Genomic DNA, 9232 nt, shown 5'->3' on the forward strand with positions numbered 1-9232 from the left:
CAAAAGACATGCATTCTTTTATAGTCCTTTGGGCATAACTTCAAATTGCTCTCCAGAATGGTCAAATCAATTCACAACTCCACCAGCAATGCATTAGTGTCCCAATTGTTCCACATCCCCTCCAACATTTATTATTTTCCTTTACTGTCATATTGGCCAATATAGGTGTAAGGTGGTACCACAGAATTGTTTTAATTTGCATTTTTATAATCAAGAGTTACTTGGAATATTTTTTCATATGGTTATTAATAGCTTTGATTTCTTCATCAGAAAACTGCCTATTCTTATGCTTTGATCATTTATCAATAGGGGACTGACTTAGATTTTTATAAATTTGACTTAGTTCTTTTTATATTTGAGAAATGAGACCTTTACCAGGGAAATTTGTTGTAATTATTTTTCTCCAAATTGTTTCTTCCCTTATAATCATGGTTGCACTGGTTTTGTTGTGCAAAACCTTTTAAATTTAATATAATCAAAATTATTCATTTTACATTTTGTAATGTTCTTTGTCTCTTGTTTGGTCATAAATTCTTCCTTTCTCCATAGATCTAACAGGTAAAGTATTCTACATTCCCCTAATTTACTTATAATATCACTCTTTATGTTTAAAACATATACCCATTTTGACCTTATCTTGGAATTGAGTGTGAGATATTGATCTAAACTTAATTTTTGTCATACTATTTTCTAATTTTCCCAACAGTTTTTGTCAGCTAGTGAGTTCTTATCTCCAAAGCTAGGATCTTTGGATTTATCAAACTATAGATTACTTAGTCCATTTACCCCTAGTCCATCCCTTCTTTCTATTTCTTAGTCAGTACCAGATTGTTTGGTTAATTTCTGCTTTATAGTACAGTTTAAGATATGGTACTGCTAGGCCACCATCCTTCACTTTTTTTTTTCAGTAGTTCCCTTGATATTTTTGACTTGTACTTCCAGATGAATTTTGTTATTATTTTTTCCAGTTCTATAAAATAGCTTTTTTGGTAGTTTGATAGATGTGGCATTGAATAAGTAAATTAATTTAAGTAGGATTGTCAATTGTATTATATTAATCTGGCCTACCCAAGAGCAATTAATGTTTTTCCAATTAGAACTAATTTTATTTGTGTGAAAAGTGTCTTGCAATTGTGTTGATATAATTTTTACTTTTGTCTTGACAGATAGATTTCCAAATATTTTATAGTGTTTAGAGTAATTTTAAATACAGTTTCTCATTCTAATTCTTGCTGCTGAGTTTTGCTGGAAATGTATAGAAATGGCAATGATTCATTTGGGTTTATTTTGTATCCTGTACCTTTGCTAAAATTATTAATTATTTCAACTAGTTTTTTAGTTGATTTCCTAAGATTCTTTAAGTATACTATTATGTCATCTTCAGAGAGTGAGTTTAGTTCCTTTATTGCCTACTTTAATTCTTTCAATTTATTTTTCTTCTCTAATTGCTAAAGCTAGCATTTTTAGTACCATATTAAATAATAGTGGTGACTATACTTTCCCCTAAAAGAATATAGTCAGTTTTGATGGATAGGTGATTCTGGGTTGTAAACCCAATTCCCTTGCATTCCAGAATATCATATTCCATGCATTCTGGTTCTTCAATATGGAAGCTGCCAGATGCTATATAATCCTGAATAGACCCATAATATTTGAATTTTTTTCTTTCTGACTGTTTTCTCCTAGACCTGAGAGCTCTTGAATTTGATTATATCATTCCTAGGAGTTGTCATTTGGGGATTTATGGCAGGAGGTGATCTGTGAATTCTTTCAATTTCTATTTTACTATATTGTTCAAGGATATCAGGATAGTTTTCTAGGATAATTTCTTGTAATATGATGTCTGGGCTTTTTTTTTTTTTTGATTATGACTTTCAGAAAGTCCAATAATTCTTAAATTATCTATCCTAGATCTATTTTCCCAGTCATTTGTTTTTTTCAATAAGATATTTCCTGTTTTCTTCTATTTTTTTCATGCTTTTTATTTTGTTTTATTGTTTCTTGATGTCTCATGAAGACATTAGCTCCTATTATTTTTAAATACTGAATTTCTTCCATGTCCTTTTAATCCACCCTTTCTATTTGGGTCAATCTACTTTCTATGACATTTTTTTTTATTAGATTTTTTTTGCCTCTTTTTTCCAGTAGGTCAATTATGTTTTTTTTTATTAAACTCTTTTCTTTATTGGATTTTTATTCTTCTTTTTCCACTTGCCTACTTTTGCTTTTTAAACAGTTCTTTTCTTTTCCTATTACTTTCATTTATTTTTTCCATTTTTCTTCAATCTGTCTTAGTTGATTTTTGAATCCTTTTTAAGTTCTTCCAGAGCTTGAGACCAATTCCTGTCCTTTTTTCTTCTTTTTTTAAAGTTTTGCATTTGGTTGCTTGGATCTCACCATCTTTTGTTGGTTTTGTGCTTTTCTGTTTGCTCATTTTCCTAGTCTCCCCCCTTTTTTTGCTTGTGGCCTGAGAATTCTGAAAAATGCTTATTGATGCTGTCTTCTCTACAGGCTTTCAGGGTTTTCCCTGAGGCTGTCTTTGGTATAGCTCTGGAGGTTTGAAAGAACCCAGTTCTATGGACTTCCAGGCCTGACTACTGGTTGGTGCCAGGGCCTGGAACTTCAAGGGGTGGGTCTGGGGTGGTCTTTTGCTGGTGTAGCTCCTGTCTGAGGAGCCCAATGCTAGCATACACTCAAATGCATAACCTGGTGCATAGGTGAGGGTTGGTCAGCCAGCACTTCTCTGTTTGCAATTTTGCTTCTGGACCTCCCTTATCCCATGAAAATCAATTTTCTTTGCCTACCTTCCAAGTTGTGTTCAGAGGGAGAGCCCCTCACACCATTTTGCTGTTTATTTTTGAGTCCTATAATTTTTGAGGTGGCTTTTAAAGATTGTTTTGAAAGCAGGTTAGGTTTTTGCTATTACTAATCCAGCGTCTTGGCTCTGCTCCCTTTATCCATTTAGAATGTATTATTGAATGTGATAAAAAGTATTGGTCTAAGACTATTATCTATCATATGACTTTCCATTTTTCTAAGTTTTTATAATTAAATAAAGTTATTATTTTTTTGACATGGTTCTGTGGATAGAGCACCCAAACTGGGGTCACATAAAGACCCATCTTTTTGAGTGCAAATCTAGCCTCAGACACTTACTAGCTATGTGACCTTTGGCAAGCCACTTAAATCTGTTTGCCTTAGTTCCTTATCTGTAAAATGTGCTGAAGAAGGATATGGCCAGCCAATCCAGTATCTCTGCCATGGAAACCCCAAATGGGGTCACACAATTGAACAACAAAATTACTTCATCCTTATTCATTTTCATCATTTCCCTTCATATTATAGATATTTTGTTTTCTTTTTCCAAATTGTCTTTCTCTTTATTTTATGAAAATTTGTATGTCTTCTTTGGTTATTTGATTAATGCAAAATAATATGTACAAATTAAGTTTGGTAATATTGTCATTTTTATCATATTGGCATAGTCAAGTCATGAGAACTAATCTTCCTTCAGTTATTTAGGTTGTTCTTTGTTTCTTTACAGAACATTTCCTAATTGAAACTATACAAGTTTTTGTGTGCTTTGGAGGCTGATCCTTAAGCATCATATGCCTTTTGTAATTATTTGGAATGGATTGCCCCCTTCTATTATTGCTTTTTTTGTGTTTTCTTGTTTTTATATAGATATGCTATTGATTTTTGAGGATTCATTCTGTAGCTTGTAACTTCATTGAAGCTATAGTTTCAGTTAACACATTTGCTGATTCCCTAGGATTTTCCAATTTATCCACCATTTCATCAACAAGCAGGGATACTTTCTCTCTTTTTTTACCTTACTTTATTTCTTTAATTTCTTTCTTTTTCTTGTATTACTGTTGCTAATATTCCCAGAACTAGGTCAAATAATAGCTGGTAGAGTGAGCATCATTGTTTTACTCTGGTATTTACTAGAAAAGGCTCTAGGTTCTCCCTATTGCATATCAAACTTGTTTTTGATTTAAGATATATGTAATTGGAATCTGAACCTCAGACCTACAATTCCTGGCACCCCATTCTCCTCACGTTACATGCTGACATAGGCAGGATATAAATTTTGTGTAGCCTCGCCTCTCCCTCTCTATTCCTGTGATTGGTGGCTGGCTGAAGCAGGCTTTTTGCAAGAGGGCAGGAAACTATTCACGTGATTTTATTTTGGTTAGATAATTACATTTTTACACTTCTATTTCCTTTTTATTCCTTTACTTCAAATGATTACTAATAAACTTTATAAAATATAATACTTGGAGTTTGGGACACTCATTTAAATATTACAGATTGATGCTATTTAAAATTATATTTAAAAAGGTCCCCGAAGACCTACACATTGTCAACATTTTAGCATAAAATAACTGTTGTCCTTTGTCAGAGACTTTTTTCTAAAATTATTGAAATGAACATGCGGTTTTCGAAGTGTCAGAGTTGAATATAATTAATTATATTGGTTATTTTCCTAATGTTGAATTATCCTTATATCTCTGCTATAAATCTCATGTGGTCATAATGAAAATTTTCTTGGATAAATTGCTATATTCTGTTAGATAGAATTTTGTGTAAAATTTTAGAATCAATGTTCATTGTTGATATTGGCCTATAGTTTTCTTTCTGTATTTTATCTTTTCTTGGTTTAGATAATAATGTTATATCTCATAAAAAAATTCTGGTAGGGTGCTTTCTCAATTTTTGAAAATAATTAATGAAGTCTGGGTAGTAAGTGTTTTTAAAAGTTTGATAGAATTCTCCTGGGAATCCATTAGGAGTAGACCTTGCCTGTTCCTGGTTCTATCCTCCTTGCTTACAGATCACAGACAAATGGATCTTTGACCACAGGAAGTCTGTCTTGGAGGAGCCAGGATCAGCAACATATATCCAAAAAGAGACACATGCAACTCTTATAAAAGGTTAATCAGTAAAGGGAACACCTGCACCCTATGTATAGTACAATCATATATCTAGAACTGGAAAGGACCTCAGAGGCTACCAATTCAATATGTTCACTTTATAGATGAGTTGGAACCCAAGTCCTCTAAAGCCAACTTTCTACTCTGCCATGCTTATAATCACATAAGCTCTTTTACTGGCTTTTATATGTTGGCCAGTAATTGGGATAATTACTAGGCAATGGGGGTTAAGTGACTAGACCAAGGTTACACAGCTAGGAAGTGTCTGAGGTCAGATTTGAACCTAGAATCTCCTGTCTCTAGGATTGTCTCTCAATCCACTGAGCCACCCAGCTGCACCCCCCTTTTTAAACCCTTACCTTCTGTCTTGGAATAAATACTGTGTATTGGTTCTGAAGCAGAAGAGTGGTAAGGGCTAGGCAATGGGGGTCAAATGGCTTGCCCAGTGTCACAAATCTAGGAAGTCTTTGAGGTGAGATTTGAACCTAGGACCTCCTGACTCTCAATCCACAGAACTATCCAACTTCCCCCTAATTACAGTGAATGAAAATGATGGCAACTGCTCTGTTCCACTCTGGGAAACTCCTGAGCTCATGAACCAACATGTAACTCTACCTGCTTTCTGGGCAGCTCTGTTGCTGTTTTCTTCCATGTTGGTACCTTATACATGGAAGACTAAGATGCTTGATAAAGTTAGAGAATCATTGAAAAGTCACCTTTCACCAGCTTTGGATCATAGTTTAGCAACTTAAATTCCTTAAGCATGCTTGACAGACTGGTTAGAACTTTGGTGTTAATATTACAGAACACTCTGTTTCCATCATTATTTAACTTTCTCTCATATGTTCTCTCCTCCCAGTAGACTGTGAACTCCTTTGAGGGAAGAGACTTTTTTTTTTCATATTTGTATCTTCCGTGTTTAGCCCAGTGTCTTTAATATAGCAGGTACTTGATAAATGTTTATTTATTGTTGACTATTTAATGGCTATTTGATTCCATCTTCTTCTAGATGCAGCATGTCCTTTGAGGGAAGGCAACAAATGAATTATGTATCCTGAAGAATGGCAGCAAAGGATTGGGCAGGGTGTCTTCTATCTTCTCCAGACTTCTTCCTGTCTCAAATCAACAATTTCCATTTGTGTGTAACTAGGCAACTTCTACCTCTGCTGCCAGCTCAATATCCCAACTTCCATGTGGAGAACCTCTGAAATAAATGAGAGCAACTTATCCTCTACTTTTATGTCTTCCTGCTATGCTTGTCCTTTGAGGGAAGGGGAAGGGGATGTTGATAGGGAATAGGACTTCTTTCTCCTGTTCTGTATGCTTGACCTCTACTTCCTTTTGTTCTCTTTTCCTACAGAATCGCCACTCTCTGGAGAAGGACAATGACCCAGGCATGTCATCTTACTATTTGCCCATCTGCCCATGTCCCTTCTCTTTCATGCTGCTCTTGCCTCCAGTCTAATATTCAGCTTCTGATGGGAAGGCTACCTCCCTCCGACTCAATGATTAACATTCTCACTCTTGGTCATACTCCTCACATCCCAGTGGTTCTAAACCTCTGTGGTAAACTTCAAATGCCATCAACAGATTCCCTATTTCCATTTACCTCAACTCTCCCACCCCAAAATTCCAACTTAATACCACACAACCTTTCTAATGTGCCCTCTTGAATTCCTTTTCCATAGACAACAAGCTTCCTCTCATTATTATTTTTTTCTTTTCCTATGCCTTCCACCTACTGGCTATTGCTGAAGCTCAGGTACCCCAGATTACAGATTTTCTCTGGCTACCCTTTCTAATACTAGCTATACCCCCACTCATTCTCCCTATCTCATTGAATAAGTCAGGGAAGTGAGAATACTCCTTACTCCCCATTGCCACTTATAGGTTCTCCTCTCACTATCACTCAGTAACCTCTCTCACCTTGAGTTTCATGCTATTTATAGATACCACCCAATCATCCTGGTAGCTGTTCCTCAGGTCACATTCTTTCCTTCCTTAATTAGTTCAGTACATGACTCACAACTTTTTTTCTCCAACTCCTACTCTCAGATTAGAAGGCACACATGCACATATACACATGCACAAGAATATATGTATGTATATATGTGTACGTATATACATATATTTATTATTTCTCCTTCAAACTTCTTAACCATTCACTTCATTAACCTACTCACTTCTTTTGAATTACTCTTCTACCTAATCTCAAGCACAAGCAAAGGTAGTCATTTCCTTGATCTTGCTATCGCCTACATATATAATATCTCCATTTTGAAGAATACATAAATCCCCTTATCCATTCATTACTTAAAGGATTTTCACATTTCCCTCTGCTTTCCTTTATACAACCTGACTCTTCATCCTTACTATGACCTCAACTCTTTATTCCTCAGCTCCTTAATGTTCTCCCAGTTCACCCCTACATGAGCCACTCTCTCCTTTTTTCCGTATTTTGACTTTTTGATGTCAATTTAACTTTATACTATCCTTCTCTCTTAAATCCTCAAACTCTTTAGTACATATTGATTATGCTTTTTCAAGCTGTAGCTTTTTGTCACTCACTATTTACTATCTTCATTCCTATACATACACTACCAACTGAAAGTAGAGAAAATTACACAACCATTTTGACTGGTTTCACTATACAACCTCAACTGGGCTCTCTCATTGCTGTTAGGCAATCCTATTCCCTATCAATTCACTATTGCAATCTCTACAGGAGCTCTTTCAAATTTTTGCATCCTTCCTGAAACCTTCCACAGCTCCCCCTTTATTCATTCAATTGAGTTCTTTGCCTCCTATTTTGTAAAAAAAAATAATAATAATAATAATAAGCCATTCACTATGAGCTCCCTCTTTTTTCATCTTCTTCAGTTTCTATCACTCAGATACCTTTACTCCTGATAAAGAGGTCTTATCAATGCTAATTCCAATACCTGTTCAAGTGATCCAGTGCCATCACATCTCCTCCAACAGATTGCCCTCCTTAGTCATCCCTATACTGTCACTTATTTTCAATCTCTCTGTCTACACAGCCAGTTGGCACAGCCAGTCTTGATTTCTTTATTTGTCAAATGGCAACAATTATACTATACTATATTATTAAAAAACATCACTTTGCCTACTTTAAAGTACTGTGTAACAATGGGTTATATTATTACTCTCCATACAAAAGGAAAGCTTTTTTTTTCCAATTTTGATTGTCATGCAAAACATACTTCCACATTGGTGATTGTTGTAAGAGCACCCTCATAGGTAACCAAAATCCCCAAATAAAACCATAAATGCACTGATGTGAAAGGTGATTCCAACAGTTCTTTCTCTGGAGGTGGATAGCATTCCCCATCATAGGTCTTTCAGGATTATACCAGATCAGTGCATTGCTGAGAGGAGCCAGCACAGATAATCATCATCCAGTATTTCTGTTACTGTGTACAATGTTTTTCCAGTTCTGTTTTTTTTCTCTGCATCAGTTCCCACATATCTTTCTAGCTTTTTTTCTGAAATCACCTTGTTTGTCATTCTTATAGCAAAATAGTATTCCATTACCAAGATGTATCACAATTTGTTCAGCCAATCCCCAATGGATAGTCATCTCCTCAATTTCTAACTCTTTGCCACCACAAAAAGAGCAGCTACAAATAGAAATATAATAAATATAAATTAAATATAAATAGAATAAATATAAACTAAATATAAATATAATCAATATAAATATTTTGTCCAAGTGTGTCTGGAGATTTTTTTTTCTGATGTTTTTCTTCCTATCATTAAAAAAAGACTTCTATTAAGCATTCAGGCTAGTTAAAATATGTTTGCTGTTTGAAACTTAATAAAGAAGAATTTCTTTAAAATAGCCTTTAGCTTAATCAATTAATTCAATGAGACCCTTCTTACCCTCCACCCTGATGAGAGGGAAAGATCTTTACTTTGTACAAAGTTTTTCATATTTTCCAGGGTCAACAGCAAGTTTAAACAGTTCAGGTTGGATCTTCTATAATCATACCCAGAGTCTTTTCTTTACCCTTTCTCCTAATTTGGTGTTGACTCCAACTTTTGCTCTCAGCAGTCAATGATCTGACTGCACACAGACTGCTGATACAGAAATAACTCCTAGTACTGGTTATCAGGTGCCATCATGGTATAGGAGAGAGAGTAGAACTTGGAGTCTCAGGGACTAAGGCAAGTGCTAACTTTGCCACTTACTACCTATGTGACTCTAGACAGATAAGCCATTTAATCTCCCTGGGTCTCAGTTTCCTCATACACAAAATAAGGGAATGGGATCA

Source organism: Monodelphis domestica, chromosome 3 (genome assembly GCF_027887165.1).
Source record: "Monodelphis domestica isolate mMonDom1 chromosome 3, mMonDom1.pri, whole genome shotgun sequence".
In the NCBI taxonomy this organism is placed as follows: domain Eukaryota; kingdom Metazoa; phylum Chordata; class Mammalia; order Didelphimorphia; family Didelphidae; genus Monodelphis; species Monodelphis domestica.